Below are 19,934 nucleotides of genomic sequence, written 5' to 3' on the forward strand. Positions count from 1 at the left end.
TAGTGCTTGCGCCACAAGCATGAGAACCTGAGTTTGGATCACCATTATCCACTGTACTGGCTGGTTTTGTGTGTCAACTTGACACAAGCCATCAGAGGAAGGGGCCTCGATAAGGAAATGCCTCCTTGAGATCAACTGTAAGGCATTTTCTCATTTAGTGATCAGTGAGAGAAGGCCAAGCCCATGGTGGGTGGTGCCATCCCTGGGTAGCTGATCCTAGGTTCCTGGAAAATGGGAGGGAGAAGTTTGGGGTGTATCAGATCATATACATTATTTACATGTACAAAATTGTCAAAGAATAAATAAAAGATATTCTATTTTAAAAGTTGGGGGGGGGGACAGGAGAGATGGCTCAATGATTAAGAGCACCTGTGATTCTTACAGAGGACCTGGGTTCAGTTCTCAGGACCCACTGGATGTCTCACAGCCATCTGTAACTCCAGTTCTGGGGGATCTGGTGCTCTCTTCTGGCCTCTGAAGCCCTGCATGCACATGATGTACACACACACACAAACACACACACACCTCACACACAGGTACACACACATACACACGAATGCAAGCCCTCATTGAGAGACATTTCTATGTTGCTCCTCCTTTTTAGATTACAGGAAACTAGACCCAAAAGGTTAAGTAACTGTAAGGGCCACAGAGTTGAGAAGCAAGGCTTTTACCTGATACAGAGCCCACATGCTTCATTATTCATCCCTTTCCCAATAACCCAATGGAGAGAGCCCTTCTGTTCATTAATCCATTAATCTGGATTCCATCCTGGGATGGCTAAGCTAGGTTTACCTGGACTGAAGCTGTTCCTGGGATGCAGAACTTTCTGTTTCAAAACTGATAGTGCTGGAAAACCCAGGGCAGTAGATTGTCCTAAGCCCTGCCCACTTGCTCTGGGAGCTAACACCACCAGTAATTACATCTCTCTCATCTTGGTTCCTTTATCTTACCCTCTCTATTTCCACAATAATGTCACTGTCTTCTTATTTGGATTTTCTATCCAATTGAGATCTTTCATTACCTGGGAACACAAGGCAGGCATGGGAGCTCACATTAGAACCCCAACAGTAGGGAGGCTGAGGCAAGAACGTGCCATGAAGTTGAGGACAACCTGGGCTTCAGAGTGCTATTGGGCTTGACTAAGCTAGAGTGAGACACTGTCTCATAAAATCAATAATAAATGATTCCACAAAGGCCAACTTGGTAAACCAACAAGTTTATTGGAGTGACTTACAGAAGAAGTATTGATGAAGAGCTATTTACAGAAGCAGGAATGACTCAAAGGCAGCTGCATCACCGAGACCCAGTTCAGAAAAGTTGCATCTCCAGAGCTCCTTCCATGACTTGCAGGCTGCATACCAAGCCAGAGAGTCTCTTTCATCTGCTTCCATAAACTAGTTTTATTAGCTTCAGGAACTTCCTGAGACTTACAGGTTGTTCACTTCTTGAGTTACATGAGCCTCCTTTTTGGAAGGAATGTTTCAGTTCAGAGGAGATTGCTACACAGAACAAACAAGTTGCAGAATTAGAGACACAGTCCTTGCCTACAGGGAGCCCAGAATCCAAAGGTTTTATTATAAGCAAGGATGCAGTGATGACAATATTGTATGACAAATGCTGTTAGGAAAGGTGTGTAGCTGGTAGCAGAGTGAAAAGTCAAAAAAATGCAAAACAACTTCTCAGAAGAGAAGATTCCCAGTTGAAGCTTAAAGGGATGAGTAGAAGTGGTCCAGAGCAGAGGGAATTGGGTCTCGAGCACCACACCTGGGCTTTGAGGAACTGAGAATGTGAGGCTTGAGCCCTGAGGCAAGAGATGGAAGGAAAGCCATGCTGTGGTTTGCATATGGTTCATCCTCCAAAGGTTCATGCATCAGAAGCTTGGTGTCCAGCATGGCAGTGCTGAGGTGGTGGGACCTTTAGGAAGTGGGTTCTGGGACTGGAGATCTGGTTCAGTGGTTAAGAGTACTTGCTACACTTTCAGAATATAGATGTCCAGTTCCCAGCACTCATGTGGGGTATCTCCTAACCCATAACTCCAGCTTCAGAATACCTAGAGCCCTCTTCTGGCCTCCACAAGTACTGCACTCATGTACACATGCACACATACACACTCATAAATAAATAAAATTAAATCTTTTTAAAAGAGATGTGGGTTTGTGAGAGCTCCACCCTAATGAAGAATAAATGCTGTATTTCCAGAAGTGTTTCAGGAGAGCTCCACCCTGATAAAGAATAAATGCTGTATTTCCAGAAGTGTTTCAGGAGAGCTCCACCCTGGTGAAGAATAAATGCTGTATTTCCAGAATGAGTTCTTACAAAGAGAGGCCCTCCAACTCCTTGGTCTCTTCTGCATGAAGCCAGCTCCCTTCTCTTTTCCACTGGACTTTGATGTACCAGAAGGTCATTGCTAGGATATCAGCACTACACTGTTTGGACCTTCCAGGCACCAGAATTGTGAGCCAAATGGACCTCTTCATTTACAAAATACCCAAACTAGTGCATTTTATTATAGTAACACAAAACAAGTGAACTAAGCTAGTCTAGATCTGGTAAGATCTGATAGCCAGGAACTCGGTCTCTGAGGACAAATAGCAAAGTGCCACTGCTGTCTGACACTCACCATGTCTGATCAATGGTGTCAGTGACACAGGAAACATGGCTGATCAATAGTATCAGTGACACAGGAAATATGACTGATCAATAGTGTCAGTGACACAGCAGCCATGGCTGATCAATAGTGTCAGTGGCCCAGGAAATATGACTGATCAATAGTGTCAGTGACACAGGAAACATGGCTGATCAATAGTGTCAGTGACACAGGCAACATGACTGATCAATAGTGTCAGTGGCACAGGAAATATGACTGATCAATAGTGTCAGTGACACAGCAGCTGGGAACCAACAACAAACCCTGGCTGAATGAGAACTAACGCAAAGAGCCCTGAGTGTTTGGAGGAAGGGAGGGTTGACGGAGTAGGAGAGAGCGAAGAGACACGGTTGGGGAGGGGTGACAGTAATCAGAATACATTATGAACATATATGAATACATATATGAAATCACTGAAGACCACGAATTTGGAGTCCTACCCGGGAGCTGGTGGATTCACCAATGAGCACACAACTGGTGACATAGCTGCCCCTCCTCGAGAATCCATCAGTAGCCAATAGCTTAGCAAATAGGGATGGGCCCTGTGAGCCCCTCTCCTATCATGATTGACTGTTGACGAGTCAGTCTTTCTTGTGTGTACAGCCACAGTTGCTATGACGTGGTGGCAGTTGCTGTAACATGGTTGCAGTGACTGTCTTGCACCCAGCCCTTCCTCCTATCGTCCATCTCTTCCATTCTTCCGGCCCTTCTTCTGTGGTTTTCCGGAGCCTGAGAGGGGGTGGTATAAACACCTTGTTGAAGACTGGGCGTGCGACTGTCACTTATTCTCACCTTGAGCAGCCATGGTTCTTCTCACTCACATCGTTCATTGCAAAATGATGCTTCTCTGACAAGGTGGAGAGTAGCAGTTGTCTAGGAGCACAAACATAAATATTTAGAAAGCAGTTTGGCACCAGGCTAATTTAGCAAAATAGCAGTAAGTTCCCTCAAAAGTCTAGGACATCCTCATTTGTGGGTTTTTGACAGGGTTTACAGTACAAGGCATAAATTCTCTTCTGTGAGAGAATTCACAAATCCAATCAGAGAGTGATTGGTTACCTCCATCTCAGTCAATGCCTCTATTACGCAAAGGGACACATCTTGCTGGGCAGGTTGGTATTGTAGTTCATATGGTTCACAGCTGAGTAAGACCATCAATGTCTTTTCTCCCCCAGTAGACACATAGCTCCTTCCACTACCATGAAAGCTAGCCAGCATGGACATATGAGGCCAGGTACCATGTGCCAGGGTTGAAGTTCCCACAAAGAGGTCCTGGGAGGCCATTCCATGAAACGGTGAAGGTGACGCCTCAGTTGCAGTGAAGACCCTAGGATACTGGAGATGCCAGAATGGTGGGCATCTGTCATTATGCGTTAGAAATGTATAACACAGGTGTGGAATGGAGCCAGCCTATGCCTGCCTGATAGAAGCAGTGTCTGCGGCAGATGATGGAGCTAAAAGTGTGGAGCTAACTGAGCCCTTTGGAGCCCAGAAGATTCAATTCCAAGCTCCAGATGCTGGACATGGAGCTGCAAGATTTGATGTTCTCCATGCTAGGTCTTGGTTTTGCTTTGGTGCAACTGCTCATTTACTATGGTCCAGGTCTTCGCTCTTGGGATAAGAATGTCTGCTCTTTGGCATTGTATGTTGCAAGTTTATAACTTCTCTTTCTTTTTTATAGTTGCTCATAGTTAAGCGACTTTGGATTTGAAGTGTTAGAATTTTCAAATACTTGGGGACATTTAAGTGCTGGGCTATATTTCATACTATGTGGCAAACGTGAGACCTTGAGGACCAGGGATAGAGGATTATGGCTTCAACTGATGTGGCTGCATGTCAAGTTGACAAGGAATAAAACTGTGATTATTAGTTTTTCCAATTTGACACAATCAAGAATAGCCCAGGAGGAGAGTCTCGTGAGGGACTGTACAGATCAGGTTGGCCTGCAGGCTTATCTGCAGGAATTGTCTTGATTACATTAATTGATGTGGGAAGACTCAGTCTGAAAGTGGATGGCACCATGACCCCATCTGGGGCCCTGGACTCGGTAAGACTAGAGAACTCTAGCTGTGCACTGAGCATACACACATTCATTTCCCTCTGCTCGTGACTGTGGCTGGGGTGTGATGAGCTGCTTCAAGTTCCTGCCTTGACATCCCCGCAATGATAGACTAGAATTGTGATGAACTGTAATCTTGTCTCCCCTAAGTTGCTTTTTGTCTGTTTAAAAAAATATATTCATTATGTGCCAGGCGGTGGTGGCGCACACCTTTAATCCCAGCACTCAGGAGGCAGAGGCAGGTGGATCTCTGTGAGTTTGAGGCCAGCCTGGGCTACCAAGTGAGTTTCAGGAAAAGGTGCAAAGCTACACAGAGAAACCCTGTCTCAAAAAACATATATTCACTATGTATACAGTGCTCTGCCTGCATATATATATGCCTGCATGCCAGAAGAGGGCACCAGATCTCATTTTATATAGAGATGGTTGTGAGCCACCATGTGGTTGCTGGAAATTGAACACAGGTCCTCTGGAAGAGCAGCCAGTGCCCTTAACCTCTGAGCCATTTCTCCAGCCCCTTGTTGGTTTTTTTTTTTTTAAATAATTTATTTTTATTTTATTTTCCTTGGTGTTATGTCTGCATGTATGTCTGTGTGAGGGTGTCAGAAGTCCTGGAACTGGAGTTACAGATAGCTGTGAGCTACCATGTGGATACTGGAAATTGAACCCAGGTCCTCTGAAGAGTAGCCAGTGCTTTTAACTTCTGGGCCATCTCTCCAGCCCCTTCTTTAGAAAGCAGTTTGGCACCAGGCTAGTCTGGGTATTTTATCACAGAATAGAAACGAAGTTGGACTCTGTGGAGGAAGGAGTATGTCTGTCATGTCCCAGTCACCTCTTCATCCCTCCTAAAGTGAATCGTGCACTTGCATATGAGGAGCACATCCATTAGGAGCCCTGGATGCGTGAGCACAAACAACTAGAAACAGAAACAACCTCAGTCCGCTTCAGCAGCAGCACCACTTCCCTTCTTCAGAACAGTCATCAAACACCACACAGCGTTTTAAAAGAAGGAAGCCAGGGGGAAATAAGACCAAGTCACGTGGGCAGCTCTCCTATACACAGCGTATGGCAGAATGAGCTGTTCTGTGTAGCCTTAGTGAAAAGCAGAGGGGTCACCCACATAAAGCAAATGGAAGAGACTCCCTTGGCCCAGCATCCCAGGCAGCGTTTGTTGTGTTACTGTTTGTTTTTGTCCATGACTGCCATTCTGACCAGAGTAAGGTGGTTTTCTTCTTCTTTTCTTTAATTTATTTATTTATTTTACATCCCGACTGCAGCTTTTCCAACCTCCTCTCCTCCCACTCCCTCCTCCCTTCCCCCCATCAATCTACCGTACCTCCTCCATATTCACTCAGAAAGGGGCAGGCCTCCCACAGGCATCAGCAAGCATGGCATAGCACACTGCTGTAAGACCAAGCATCCCCTCCCCCTGTATTCAGACTGGGTGAGGCAACCCAGCATGAGGAATAGGTTCCCAAGAGCCCACCAAAGCACCAGGGACAGCTCTGCTCCCATTGCTAGGAGTCCCACAAATAAGCCAAACTACACAACTGTCACATATATGCACAGGGCCTAGGTCAGTCCCATGCAGGCTCCCTGGTTATTGGCTCAGACTCTGTGAGTTCCAATGAGCCAGGTTTCTGTGGGTTTTCCTGTGATGTCCCTAATCCCCCTGGCTCCTAAAATCCCTCCTCCTCCGCAGGATTCCCTGAAGTGGCCCAGTATCTCTGAATCTGCCTTCATCAGTCACTGGATGAAGGCTCTCCAATGACAACTGGGATAGTCACCCATCCAATCACAGCGATGGCCAGTTCGTCCACTGCTGCCAGGAGTCTTAGCGGGGCATCCTTGCATCAGGCTTCTGCCCTTTCCAGACATCTCTCTCAGCACTCTCCCTCTCTGCCCACCCCGACCCCAATTCCTCAAGTTCCCATGCCCACCCTCCCCCAGTCCAACAGGAGCTCCCTGTGTTCCCTCTTGGGCACTCCTTGTTACCTGGCCTCTCTGGGAACTCACTTGGTAGCCCAGGCTGGCCTCGAACTCACAGAGATCCGCCTGGCTCTGCCTCCCGAGTGCTGGGATTTAACAGCTGAGTAATACTCCATTGTGTAAATGTACCACATTTGATGACCTGATGGTATTCATAACCCCCAAAATTCTACTAGGGAACTCCTACAGCTGATAAACACCTTTAGCAAGGTAGCTGGATACAAGATTAACTTTAAAAAAATCAGTAGCCCTCTTATATGCAAATGATAAAAGGGTTAAGAAAGAAATCAGGGAAACAACACCTTCCACAATAGCCACAAACAGTATAAAACACCTTGAGGTAACTCTAACCAAGCAAGTCAAAGACCTGTGTGACAAGAACTTCAAGTCTTTGAAGAAAGACATTGGAGAAGATATCAGAAGGTGAGGGTTGGGTTTTTTATAATTTTTTTTTTCTTTTTGTTTGTTGGTTGGTTGGTTATCAAAGACAGGGTTTCTCTGCATAGCCCTGGCTGTCCTGGAACTCTCTCTGTAGACCAAGCTGGCCTTGAATTTAGAGCTCCACCTGCCTCTATCTCCTGAATGCTGGAATTAAAGGTGTACACTACCATCTCCCGGCCTTTATTGAGTTGTTTTTTTTTTTTTAATCTTTGTATGTTTTAGATATTCTCTGTCAGATGTACAGCTAGCCAGAATATCATGCCACTCTGTAGGCTGTCTCTTAACAAGGGACTAAGAGGGTGGCAGGGTGGGAGCTGTAAGAGATATGGAGTTAGGATGGGGGGGGGGATATGCTCAAAGCATGTTAAATACTTAGATGAAAACATCCATACATGCAGACTGAAAGACAAGGGAAATGGTTTGGGAAAATGCACACTACACTGACAAGAAAGAAAAGAATTTTTAAAAAGGCCTTGCCCTTATTTTTAATGTATTTTTTCACAAGAACCATTGGATTCAAGTGTAATTATAACAGTGTAATTATAATTCATTGGTTTTTTGCTCTAGTAACAAAATATATTGTTTCTTTCTAACTGAAGCCTTACAGAGCTCTGTGGAGGACTTGTGAGATCAACAAACATGAACTCATAATCTGCTTATTGCTTTCTTCTGGAAATGGGGCATTGGTTGTTGAAGACCTTGGGATTCTTGGCACCGTGCTCTCTCTATGTCACCCTTGGATCAATCTTGATTATCTTGTCCATTTGCTCTTGTCATGAAGGCAGACTCCCTAAGCAATGTCAACTCAGCCGTGTCCAGTTGTCTCAGGCTGTGCATCTCTAGGATTTCTATAAATGGCATCTCACTCTGCCTGCTGGGCACAGAGAACAAATTAGGCATCACTACTCAGCCAGAACATGGAGCACCCCTTTGCCCACCACCCAGACACGCTCAATCAGTGACCTCAGCACAGCGTTCTATGCAGACAGCTGTCTGTGCAATCACTAAGAAGGGTGCCAGGCTGTAGAGTTCATGGTGCCATTACAGATGGGGTTTTACTGTAGAGTTCGTGGTACCATTATAGATGGAATTTTACTTTTGGTATTTGTTCTTGATGCTGCCAATATGTAATATATGATGTCTGTGACAATCTTCTAGTGGGCCATAATGAAGCATGACATTCAGTAAAAGCTCTCTCTCTCTCTCTCTCTCTCTCTCTCTCTCTCTCTCTCTCTGTCTGTCTTTCTACTTCTATTTTGGTGGATATATTTGCATGTTTGTGTGTGTCCACACAGAATGCAATTTGTGATTCCGTTTTCTCCTCTTATTTTTCATACACATGCATGTATGTGTGCATACTTGTCCCTTTGTGTGGAGGCCAGAAGTCAGCCAGGGGCTTACTCAATGGCTCCTCACTTTACTTGTTGAGACAGGGTCTCTTACTGAACCTGGGGCCCATGGATGCAACTAAGCTGGCTGACCCTTGATGCCCAGGGATCTTCCTGTCCCACCTTCCCCGTGCCTGGATTACACACTTAACAGCCACACTCAGCTTGACATGGGGGCTCAGGATAGACCTCCAGTGCCATGCTTACACCACAGGCCCTGTACCATTTTCCCAGCCCCTCCGCTTTCTCCTCTTCCGTGTGGTTTCTGCTGGTGGTGGTTCTGTTAGTTCTGTGCCTCTCAGTCCCACTTGCCCTCCATGACTTTGTCCTTTTTCTCGGGACTTCTAGAGCCTCTTGTCTCACCCTCTTAACATACAGAGGATCTAAAGGGAATGTTCTGGAATGGTAGGATGCCATCGGGACCTTTTCCATTTCTGCCCCCTCACAGGCCACCAGCACAGTAGTGTTTCCACAATCTCTCCCAGCTCCACCGTCTGCCTCTCAACTCTCCTATAAATGCAATAGTCCACATACTAAATTATTTATATATGCAAACAAAGATTTTAATAACCGTTATTACTTTCCTAGCGAACTGCACCCAGGGGAAATAAGACATATCAGTTTCTGTTTGCAGGTGACCATTCCTTGTTTTCATCACTTTGTCTCTGAGCCTGAATGGGGAAAAATGGTCAAAGGGTGGGGCCAGAGGGTTTGTTCATGCTTCTTTTGAACTTGCTGGCCCCTGAGCCCTAGGCTTACCTTTTACAACTCCAAACCAGTTTCTTTGTTGATCCTGTGCCGAGATCGAATTACCCAAGGAGTCTGTTGTAATCCTCATGCTACACAAGTTCATTACTTGCAACTGCTCTATCCTTCCCTGTGCCTGGCAGCAGGACCACACCCACGCTGCCATACAAGGAGCCAGGCAGGCAGGCAGGGAGTGATATCCATCGGTCCCTCAGAGCCCACAAGGGGGCAGCAGAGAGACGTGCTAGGGTTGGCACATCTGGGCAGCATCCAAGGTGTTCTGAAAAACTGTGTGCCCTAATGCAACACTGCTGTTTCACCCCACCAGAAGACCTCAGCCTTGAGAGGTTGAGTTGGGCCTGTGAGTCATCTTTGCTGGTAAGTGAAAGTGTAAGGAGTAGCCCACGACCTCCCATCCCCCTCACCTGAGCAGCCTCTGGGGTCTGCAATCATGAGCATTGAGGTTTTTCAAACAGGAAAAAGACAAAACATGTTCATGATATAAAAACTTCAAAATGACATCCAGTTGTAAAAAGACAAAGAAGCGGCCCATATTCACACTCTCAGAGACAATCCCTGCTGTTTGGTGTCAGGCTCAGCCCTAAGATACTGTTGCTATTTGACACCTCTCCCCTCTTGTCAGGATTTCTCCTAGTAGCTCAGGCTGACCCGGAACTCGCTATGTAGCCTGGGCTGACCTCAGTCTCACGGGCAATCCTCCTGCCTCAACCTCCAGAGTGCTGGGATTAGGGACTGACCCACCATGCCCAATCCTAGTTGACCATTTGTGCCCTACACAAATCAAAGCTTTGTGTGGTCTAACTTGCTCCCTTTTCTCCATGTCAAACATAAAACATTTTAAAATACAAAATGAAGATAGAACTCTACACATATGCATATGTGTGTGTCTTTAAAGTCTGAAGTTGCAAATGTGTCTAGAAGTGCTTGAGAAATACAATGTCACACTGTAACTGAAATCCCTTATGTTATCTCTCAGCTTCAGGAACCCCCTCCCTGTGACCCCAACTCAAAAACTGGGTGTTTTCTGTGCCGGGATTTATATCCCCAGATAGTATGTGTTATTGCCTACCATGTCCAACTTCATATAAAGAAGACCAAATTGGATATTATCTTTGGTGATCTTTATTGTTGTCTAAACAGTGTACAGCTACTTTAATTTTCTTATCCACATGTGACTTTTGTTCACTCCTTTGCTTTATTTATGTGATACAGAGTTTCACTGTATATATATTCCTGGCTAGCCTGGAACTCACAGAGATCCTCCTGCAGCTGTCTCCTGAGAGCTTGGATTAAAGGTATACTCCACATGGCCCAGCTTTAATTTTATTTATTCATTTATTTATTTAACTCTTAAGTGTTCTGATTTGCTCAAGACTGTCAGTCTTAGCCCTCTGTGGTGCCCCAGGAGCCCCACAAGCAGGTTTAGAGAAGAATGGTCAAAGGTGAGGAAGAAAAAGATGAAATGTGATATGCTAAAAAAAAACAACAAATGGAAAAAAAAAAAAAAAAAAACCAACCCTGACAGGTATATGCCTATAATCCCCGCAGTCAGGAGAGTCAGAAGTTCAAGACCAGTCTCAGCTACATAGTGGATTCAAGGCCCATCTGAGCTACATGACACCTTGTCACACACACACACACACACACACACACACACACATCCACACATCTCTGATACTCGGGCAAGCAGCCCTGACAATAAATAACAAGAGGGACTCTTGAATCTGGGAGAGACAGACAGTTCCTGATGTCACTTCTGGACTCAAGATTACTACAGCATCCCTGTTTGGACCATGTAGGAGGAGAGAGAAGGACCCAGTTTCCATTCCTAAAATGTAAGTATAATGGTCGCCCCCCTCCTCACCCCCCTCCTCCTCCACTCCCACCCACCCACCTCCATGGGAGATCTGTGGAGTCTAGAGGAGGCCCGAGACCGCAGACCCATTCCTATGTTCTTGATGTGTCTTCCATCTGGTTTCCCTACTCTTGCCCTTGGGGCCGTTATTACATAAAAATAAGTTTAGCTGAACTCAAGTCCTGAGGCTGGGTTGGAATGGTGTGTAGAGTGTGTTGTTGGATGAAAATAAAATTTGTGGGGTTGGGGATTTAGCTCAGTGGTAGAGTGCTTGCCTAGCAAGTGCAAGGCCCTGGGTTCGGTCCTCAGCTCTGGTTAAAAAAAAAAAAAAAAAAAAAAAAAAAAAGTTTGTAAAGAAAGAAGGCAAAGACAGACAGACAGAGTCATATCCTCCCCCCCACACACACACACACACACACACACACACACACACACACACACACACACACCATGGTAAGCTGGTTGCCTCTGGGCTCTCATTTCTTTGCACTCTGTGTGTTTACAGCTTTCTAAACTTCAGATCACACAGATTTCTTGCTGATGTTCCTAAGGCACCCAGGCAGTGGGACCCGGACCTGTCCTTAGCGCATGAGCTGGCTGTTTGGAACCTGGGACTTATGTGGGGACACTTTGCTCAGCCTGGAAGGAGGGGACTGGACCTGCCTGTACTGAATCCCAGGTTGAGCTGAATCCCCAGGGGAGTCTTGGCCCTGGGGGAGAGGGAATTGGGGGGGGGAGAGACTGGGGGAAAGGCGGGGGCGGGAGGGTGGAGGACAGGGGAACCCATGGCTGATATGTAAAATTAAAACACAAATATCCGTATGAAAAAAATTAATATATTTTTAAAAAAAAGAAAAGAAAAGCATTGGGAAGGGTGAGTAAGCAGCCTATAGCACACCTGACCCTTTGCTCTCAGCCTGCTCCCAAGCTGCACGTGGCACCAGAATGTACAGGTTCTTCAGGGGGAATGTCAGATCCCTCATCCTCCAGTCTCTGGTCGCCCTTGACTTTGATTCATGCAGATGTATCACTGTGACAATCTGTAAGCAAATCTATTAATGCCAAGACTCGTCATAGCTCCAATCATTGGCTTGCCTTGCCTCAGCAGAAAATTGGAGAGGAAGAACTCAGGGTGTGTGTGTGTGTGTGTGTGTGTGTGTGTGTGTGTGTGTGTGTGTGTGAGAGAGAGAGAGAGAGAGAGAGAGAGAAGACTGCACGTGTTTTGTATGTGTAAATGTCAGTGGGGTGCGGTACATGCTTACATGTGGGCATATGTGTGTAAAGGCCAGAAGTCCACATTGGATGGCTTCCTGTATTATTCCCAATCTTATTTTTGAGACAAGGTGGAGCTGAAAATTCTGCTAAACTGTCTGGCCAGTAACTCCAGAGATCCTCCTGTTTCTGCCTCCCCAGCACTGGGATTATAGGCCCACAACACCACACCTTTTTACGTGGGTGCTGGGGATCTGAACTCAGGTCCTCATGCTTGCACAGCAAATACTTTACTGAATGAGCCTTCTCCCCAGCCCAGACTTTTTTTTTTTTTTTTTCAGAGATTAGGATAGGAAACATGGGGCTCAAACTCAGCTATCTCAGCTGAAAGTGACTTTGAACTTCTGATCCTCCTATCCCCGCCTCCCACGTGTTGTGATTACAGGTATGCGACACCAATTATTACTTTTGTTTGGTTTGGTTTCTAACACAGGGTTTCATTCTATTGTCTTGGTTGGCCTGAGTTCACTACACAGACCAGAGCAGCTTCAACCTTGTGGAGATCCTCCAGCACGCACCCTGAGGGCTGGCAGAATGCGTAATAAGCGCAGGGAATTTCAGTCAAACAACCTGGATTCAAACTCTGCCTTCTCCACCTACTTGCTCTGGTCCTTGGGGAAGTTCCTGAGGCTTTGGAGCATTCACACATGGAGTGACCGTGACAATGGCGACAATGAACATCAATGGCTAGCTGTCCATCAAAACCTCATGTGCCACTTTCCAGAGCTGCAGGGAAATGGTTGCTGAAAAAAAGACTGCCCTACCCTGGATTCTGGATCCCATTTCTCTGCCCTTCAACTATGGGACAGGTTTTTGTCACCAGAACATGCAGGCACAGGACCCAGATCCCCAAATCCCCATGTGGAGGTAATGTCCGTTGTCCTAGGAACATTCTCATTGGATGGTTAAGAAGGAGAAAACAAAGTTCTGTGAAGCTGCTGGGATCCTAGGGTTCCTGAAATGTCAGCACCTAGCATGACACTGATTAGAACAACCCTACAGTATGAATGTGGAATGATGTGTCACAGTCTGCCACCTTTGGGGGCGGGAGGTGGTGTACCCGCCACCAGTGGCTGCTGGTGGAGTGCTACCTTCACCAGGTTTGGGATTTGACCCCTTTCTTGTCAGTCTCGAGACTTTGAGCTCTTACGCATCCTCACCCTTTCCAGAGCTGATGGTTTTAATTGACTGGGATGTGTATTTCTTAGAAGGCTGCAACTCCAGGAGAAAAGGCATTGGGTTAAGATCACTAAGAGTCCCCAGAGCCTTGCAGACTTTTATGCTAACAAGAGGGGTTTGTTGGATTTGGTTTGATTTTCTGCAGACAGGAGAAGGAAGATGCCTGCCCCATGGCTATCTCTCTTTCCTTGGGCCCTGAGTTGGCAGATGAGCGTTTTAAATCCCAGAGCACAAACCAGCTCTTTCTCCTTCCTTGTTCTCCAGAACAGTTCTGGGCTGAGATCTCCCTAAGTATTTCCATTCTCAAGCGTCTAAAGAGACAGGAGCAGGCTGCCTCAGGCCCTCCATGTCCTCGAGGTCCATGACCACAGCTGCACCCAACTGTAGATTGGAAATACACGGTTAATTGTGCCTGTGTTAGATATTTCTCTCATTCTCTCACATACAGAAGGGCAAGTGTATGCATAGTGTTTTCATCGTATTTGGTACATCGGGTAAGCAGAAGTGATTTAAAGTAGACAGGAAGAAGCATGCAGCATCTGTATGACACTATGTTGTTTTGTTTTGTTGTTTTTTGAGACAGGGTTTCTCTGTGTAGCTTTGCACCTTTTCCTGGATCTCGCTCTGTAGACCAGGCTGGCCTCGAACACACAAAGATCCTCCTGTCTCTGTCTCCCAAGTGATGGGATTAAAGGCGTGCGCCACCACACCACCAGCCGTGTGCCTGGCTGACACATGTACAACACTGTTTCAAGGGACTCTATATGGGCATGGGTTTTGGGTCCCTGCGAGGGGAACCTTGGGATGGGTTCCCTTTGTAGATACCATGGATGACTGGATGTTTTATGCTTCCATCAATTTGAAACTGAGATGATGCTACGTAGCTCCTAGCAGGGTATGTGGCTCACCATAGGCATTCAACAGCCTCCCTTTAGCCCAGTGAACTGTCACTGTCAATTAGGACAGGACTAATAGCTTGTTCTGTAATAAAGAGTTATTGATCCTATTGGAAATGAAATATACCACAGTCCCCGCTACCATCTGTCTTTAGTTTTACTTTCTGTCATTTCAGTTACTTATGGACAACTATGGTTCAAAACTACTCCCTGGAAAATTCCAGAAATAAACAATTTCTCAGTGTTTTTTTTTCCTATTTATTTTATTATTTTTTAAGTGTGTGTGTGTGTGTGTGTGTGTGTGTGTGTGTGTGCAGGTGCCTGCAGAGGCCAGAAGCATCAGATCCCCTGGAGCTGGAGTTACAGGATGTGGGTGCTGAGAATCAAATTCCAGACCCTCTGGGAGAACCATACAAACTCTTAACTACAAAGCCACCTTGCCAGTCCCCCAGTTCACCAGATTTAAATTGTGCAATGTTCCGGGTAGCATGCTGAGATCTAGTGTGTCCTGTTGGGGCTGTGAACCTTCCCTCTGCTCACTGTGTCCACCCTGGATATGCTGCTCATCTGCCCATCACCTGGCCGCTGTCTGGGTAACAGACCCACTGCTGTGGTGTCCAGGTGCCCGTGTGTGATGTCCCAACGCCCATATCAGCCATCTCACATCATCTCATCACTTATGTACTGTGCCATGTCACATCCTTATAAGAAAAAGGAGAGCTGGGCACAGAGCTCAGTGACAGAGCTCTTTGCTTACCATGCACGAGCCCTAACTGGTCCGCAGTACCACAGGACTAAGAGAAGGGAGGAGAGTGAATACAGCACACTGAACATTTTTAAATTTTTATTTGAGCGTTTGTGTGTGAGAGAGTCTGTGCATGTGTGAGTCTCTGTGTGTGTGTGTGTGTGTGTGTGTGTGTGTGTGTGTGTGTGTATCTGTGTCTGTGTCATTCTACCTATGCTTGTGCATGGGAGTTACCTGTGGAGGCCGGAAGAGGGCATAGGACCCCCCTGGGCTGGAGTTTTGGACTGTGGTGAGCTGCTGAGATGTGCGCTGGGAACAGGATTGTACCCGTCAGGAAGAGCAGGAAGCATTCTTAACTACTGAGACATTCTCCAGCCCCTGTGCTGAGATGTTTTGAGAGAGAGGGAGGGAGCACATTCTCATAACTTTCATTACAATATGTTGTTATCATTGTTTTATTTCCCAATTATTATGATTAATCTCTATTGTGCCTAATTTCTACATTAAACTTTATTGTGAGTATAGGAAGCATTACACACATACACACACACACACACACACACACACACACACACACACACACACAATCTGGTACCATCTGTGCTTACAATTTCCTACATCCATCACAGGACTTTGGAAGCATACCCCCTGGAGGGTAGGGCTGGGTGTGCTATAGTGCAGCATGGCTGTGTGATACTGTAAATGTCTGATCCATTCATTGTATCTCATGTAACTAGAGAGAGTGCATGAGGTGGGCTCCATCGTCTCTGTTTAGGATGAGAAGAATACCTGTAACTCTGTCCTTCAGCAAGCTTTTCTCAGCCCTTTTCTGGGGAATCGTGGTGAGTGATACAAACACACCCTGAAGCTCTCCTGGTGGAGGAAAAGAAAGATAAAGAATAGATTTTTGTGGGTGGACCTGATTCGGGTGGAGATGGGAACAGGAGGGGCCAGGTGAGGGAGGGAGGAGGAGGAGGGAGGGAAGGTACAGGGAAAGAGGACTGGAATTGAGGGAGCCATGTGGAACCCTAGTGCAGTGGAAACTTCCTGGAACCTATGAAGGTGACCCTAGCGAGGACTCCCAGTAATGGAGGATACGGAGCCTGAACTGGCCATCTCCAGTAATCAGGCAAGGTACTCAGTGGTGAGACTGGGATACCAACCTAGCCACAAAACCTACACACAACCTGTCCTACCCGCAAGATGTGCTGGGCAATGGCAGCTCAGAGCTTGTGAACGTGGCCAACCAAAGTCTGGTCTAAATTGAGGCCCAGGCCTTGAGGGAGAACCCCTGCTTGACCGTGTGTGGATGGCCAGGATCTGGAAGCTGGAGAACTCAGAGACCTAGGATAGAACCAAACATGACTGACCAAAAAAAAAAAAAAAAGTCAATGTAATGATTTTTAGTGTTATTCTGCTGTACTCATAGGTCAGTGACTTGCTCAGTTGTTATCAGAGGCTTCATCCAGCAGCTGATGGAAGCAGGCATAGAGACTTCCAGACAAACATTAAATGGAGCACAGGAAACCCTGAAGAAGACAGCAAGGAAGGATTGTAGGAGCCAGAGGGGTCGAAGACACCATGAGAATACTGCCAGCAAAACCAACTAAGCAGGGCTCATAGGGGTCCCAGACACTGAAACAGCCCCTATGGAGCCTGCATGGGTCTGTGGTAGGCCCTCTGCATACCTGCCATGGTTGTTCAGCTTGGGTTTTTGTTGGACTCCTAACAATGGGAGTGGGGGGTGTCTCTGACTCTTTTGTCTGTTCATAGGACCCTTTTCCTCCAACTGAGTCACCTTATCCAGCTACGATATGAGGGTTTGTCTCATTGCATCTGTGTTCAGATGATATCACTGGGAGGCCTGCTCTTTTCTGAAGGCCAAGAGAGGAGCAGTGGATGCGGGGGAGGGGAGGGAGAGGCGGCTGCAGTTGGGATGTATTGTATGAGAGAAGAAGAAAGAAAGAGAAAGAATTCATTGCAAGGCACCAGTGTAAAAAGCCAAGTTCAGGGTGTTGTGGGAACCAAGAGTTGGGCCTTGGAAGAGGAGGGATCAGAATTATTGTGGCATTTATTAGATCTGAAGCAAGCTTTGAATTGTGGATAGCATTTGGCTAGAATGGGCACCAAGAATATGGAGCCATTAGAGTCTAACATTTAATGTTTCCATCATTAAACGTCCAAGTATGGATTCCTTTCTATTCATGCTGTCTGGGAATAGTTGGGGCTAGACGTGTGTTTATTAATGTGTGTGTGTGTGTGTGTGTGTGTGTGTGTGTGTGTCATACACACACACTAAAGTTTTAAACAAAAGCCAAGGGCATCCTAGGGCTCTCAGTTTTCCAGCAGTGACCTCCGTATTTTTACTCCACATGTGCATGAGTCTAAATACAGCCAAGTCCTCAGTTCCAGGAATAGGGAGGAATTTCCTTGAAGCTCAGGCTTCCCTTCGTAAGCTGCAACATTGTTGCCACTGCCTTGTGGCTATCTTAGAGATCAAACTGACTTCTTACCATCCCGGTAAATGAGAAGGCGAGGGTGGGGCCGCAACAGAGAAACACTTTGTGGTGCACACTTTGTCAGTTCTCAGCCCGAGCAGCTGAATCAATCCCAGAGACCAGAATCTAACACCTGCCCCTCAACCCTGCAAGACTTCCTGCACGGGGGACTGTTGTGCGTTTGTTTGTCTGTTTGTTTTTGCTCTTTGACTCTTTATTCCTTTCCGGCCAGTCACCCAGCTCCCAAGTAAATCACACACAGAGGCTTACTATTACTCATAAATGCCCAGCCTTGGCTTGACTTGTTTCTTGCCAGATTTCCTTAACTTAAATTATCCCGTCTGCCTTTTGCTTCTATGCTTTTTCCTTTTCTTACTTCTGTAAATCTTACTTTTCAGTCTTGCTCTGTGGCTGGCTGTGTGGCTGTGTGGCGGGTGGCTGTGTGGCTGTGTGGCTGTGTGGCTGGCTCCTGAAGTCCTCCTCTTGTTCTTGCTACTTCTTCTGTCCTCCCAGGTTTCTCTTTCTATATATTCTCTCTGCCTGCCAGCCCCACCTATCCTTTCTCCTGCCTTGCTATTGGCCATTCAGCTCTTTATTAGAATAATAAGGTGTTTTAGACAGTCACAGTAACACAGTTTCACGGAGTTATGCAAATACAACAAAAGTAACACACTTTAAAATAATATTCCCCAAGAGGGGACTTCACTGGGGGACGCTACTTCTAAGCAAAACAGTGAAAGAAATACCAGGGAACCAGTGGGAAGAGAAAAGAGCATCCTAAATTTGTTGGGCACGGATAGCAACTCAAAGTGTCTCTGGTTGCATTCATGACCTCATTCAAGCACTTTCTTGTAGTCATTCATATAACCTGCCAGGGTCCTCTACAGACTCAGTTGCTAACCTCACTCCCAGATTAGGAAACCAAGCCTTGGGAGTAAAATGCTTACAGATCCCTCTTGTTAGGAAACAACAGTCCTTTTTAAGTCTGAGACCCTCCATTGTCTTCCTTGCCCACCTCAAGATGATCTGTGATTCTAGAATTCTCAGGATGGCTCTGTGGGTAAAGATGCTTGCCACCAAGCCTGATGACCTGAGTTTGCTTCCCAGGACCCACATGGTGGAAGAAGAGAACTGACTTCTGAAAGTTGTCCTCTGAGCTCCTCACAAGGGTCATGGCAAGTGAGGGCATGCGTGAACACACACACACACACACACACACACACACACACACACACACACACACACACACACACACACACACACACACACACACACACACGAGTATGTTTGTACCTACATGTACATTCCTCACATGAACATGTAAACATAATAGAAAAACAGCCCTGGCTGTGGAGCTGAACCCCAGATCAAAAGAAACTAGGAAAAGCAGAGGATTTCTCTGAAAACAGAAGGGTAGGCACAGAATGACTGACATGCAGGTTGACATGACCACCAGGACACACCTGGGAACACCCTGCCACCATCCCAACAGCCAAGAGCCAGGCAGGCGTGTCCCTGAGTCACTTTTCAACATTGCATGAAGTTCAGTGGCTCTCCGGGCACCTCTGGGGAGGCCCTGTCCCTGCTTTAGCTCAGGATGAAGCACTGAGACTCTTGGCCCGGAGCCCCACCCTTTGAGCTGGTCTCTCTGGGGGACATGATGTCAGCCTCAGCGGCATGGCTGCTGGCCTATCCCTGCCCAAATGGACCTTCTTTCCTGATCGGGCACACTGGCTAAAAATCTCCTGCCCTTATTCAGGTCAAAAGAAACAAAACCTCTTCTCTAAGGCAAAGGTTCCTAGAAAGGACACTCAACAGCTACAGTTTTATTTCCTTCACATAAATATTTTCTCCCCAGATTTTAGGGGAACTCACAGCATTCCTTGCTGTTTGCTTGCTGGTACTTTAACTGATGAGAGGCCTCCAAAATACAGTATCCAACTCTATCTGCTGAGCGCTTAAAAATGAAGTAAGTGGTTGCCTAAACTTGGTTGGGGGGAGCCATGCTGTGCAGGTGAGGTTATTTTTTGTGGGTTTTTTTTGTTTGTTTGTTTTTTGTCAGTGTGACTTAAACTAGAGTCCAGGAAGAGGGAACCTCATCTGGGGAATTCTCATCATCAGATTGGACCCCTAGGCGAGCTTGTAAGACATTTCCTTGTTTAATGACTGATGTAGGAAGACCTAGCTCACTGTA

General features: G+C 46.4%; 1 pseudogene; it reads left to right on the forward strand.

The window, feature by feature from the left end:
• Positions 1-19,934, forward strand: part of LOC118578013 — a 51,838-nt pseudogene that overhangs the window by 502 nt on the left and 31,402 nt on the right.

The sequence above is a fragment of the Onychomys torridus genome, chromosome 2 (genome assembly GCF_903995425.1).
Source record: "Onychomys torridus chromosome 2, mOncTor1.1, whole genome shotgun sequence".
Classification (NCBI taxonomy): domain Eukaryota; kingdom Metazoa; phylum Chordata; class Mammalia; order Rodentia; family Cricetidae; genus Onychomys; species Onychomys torridus.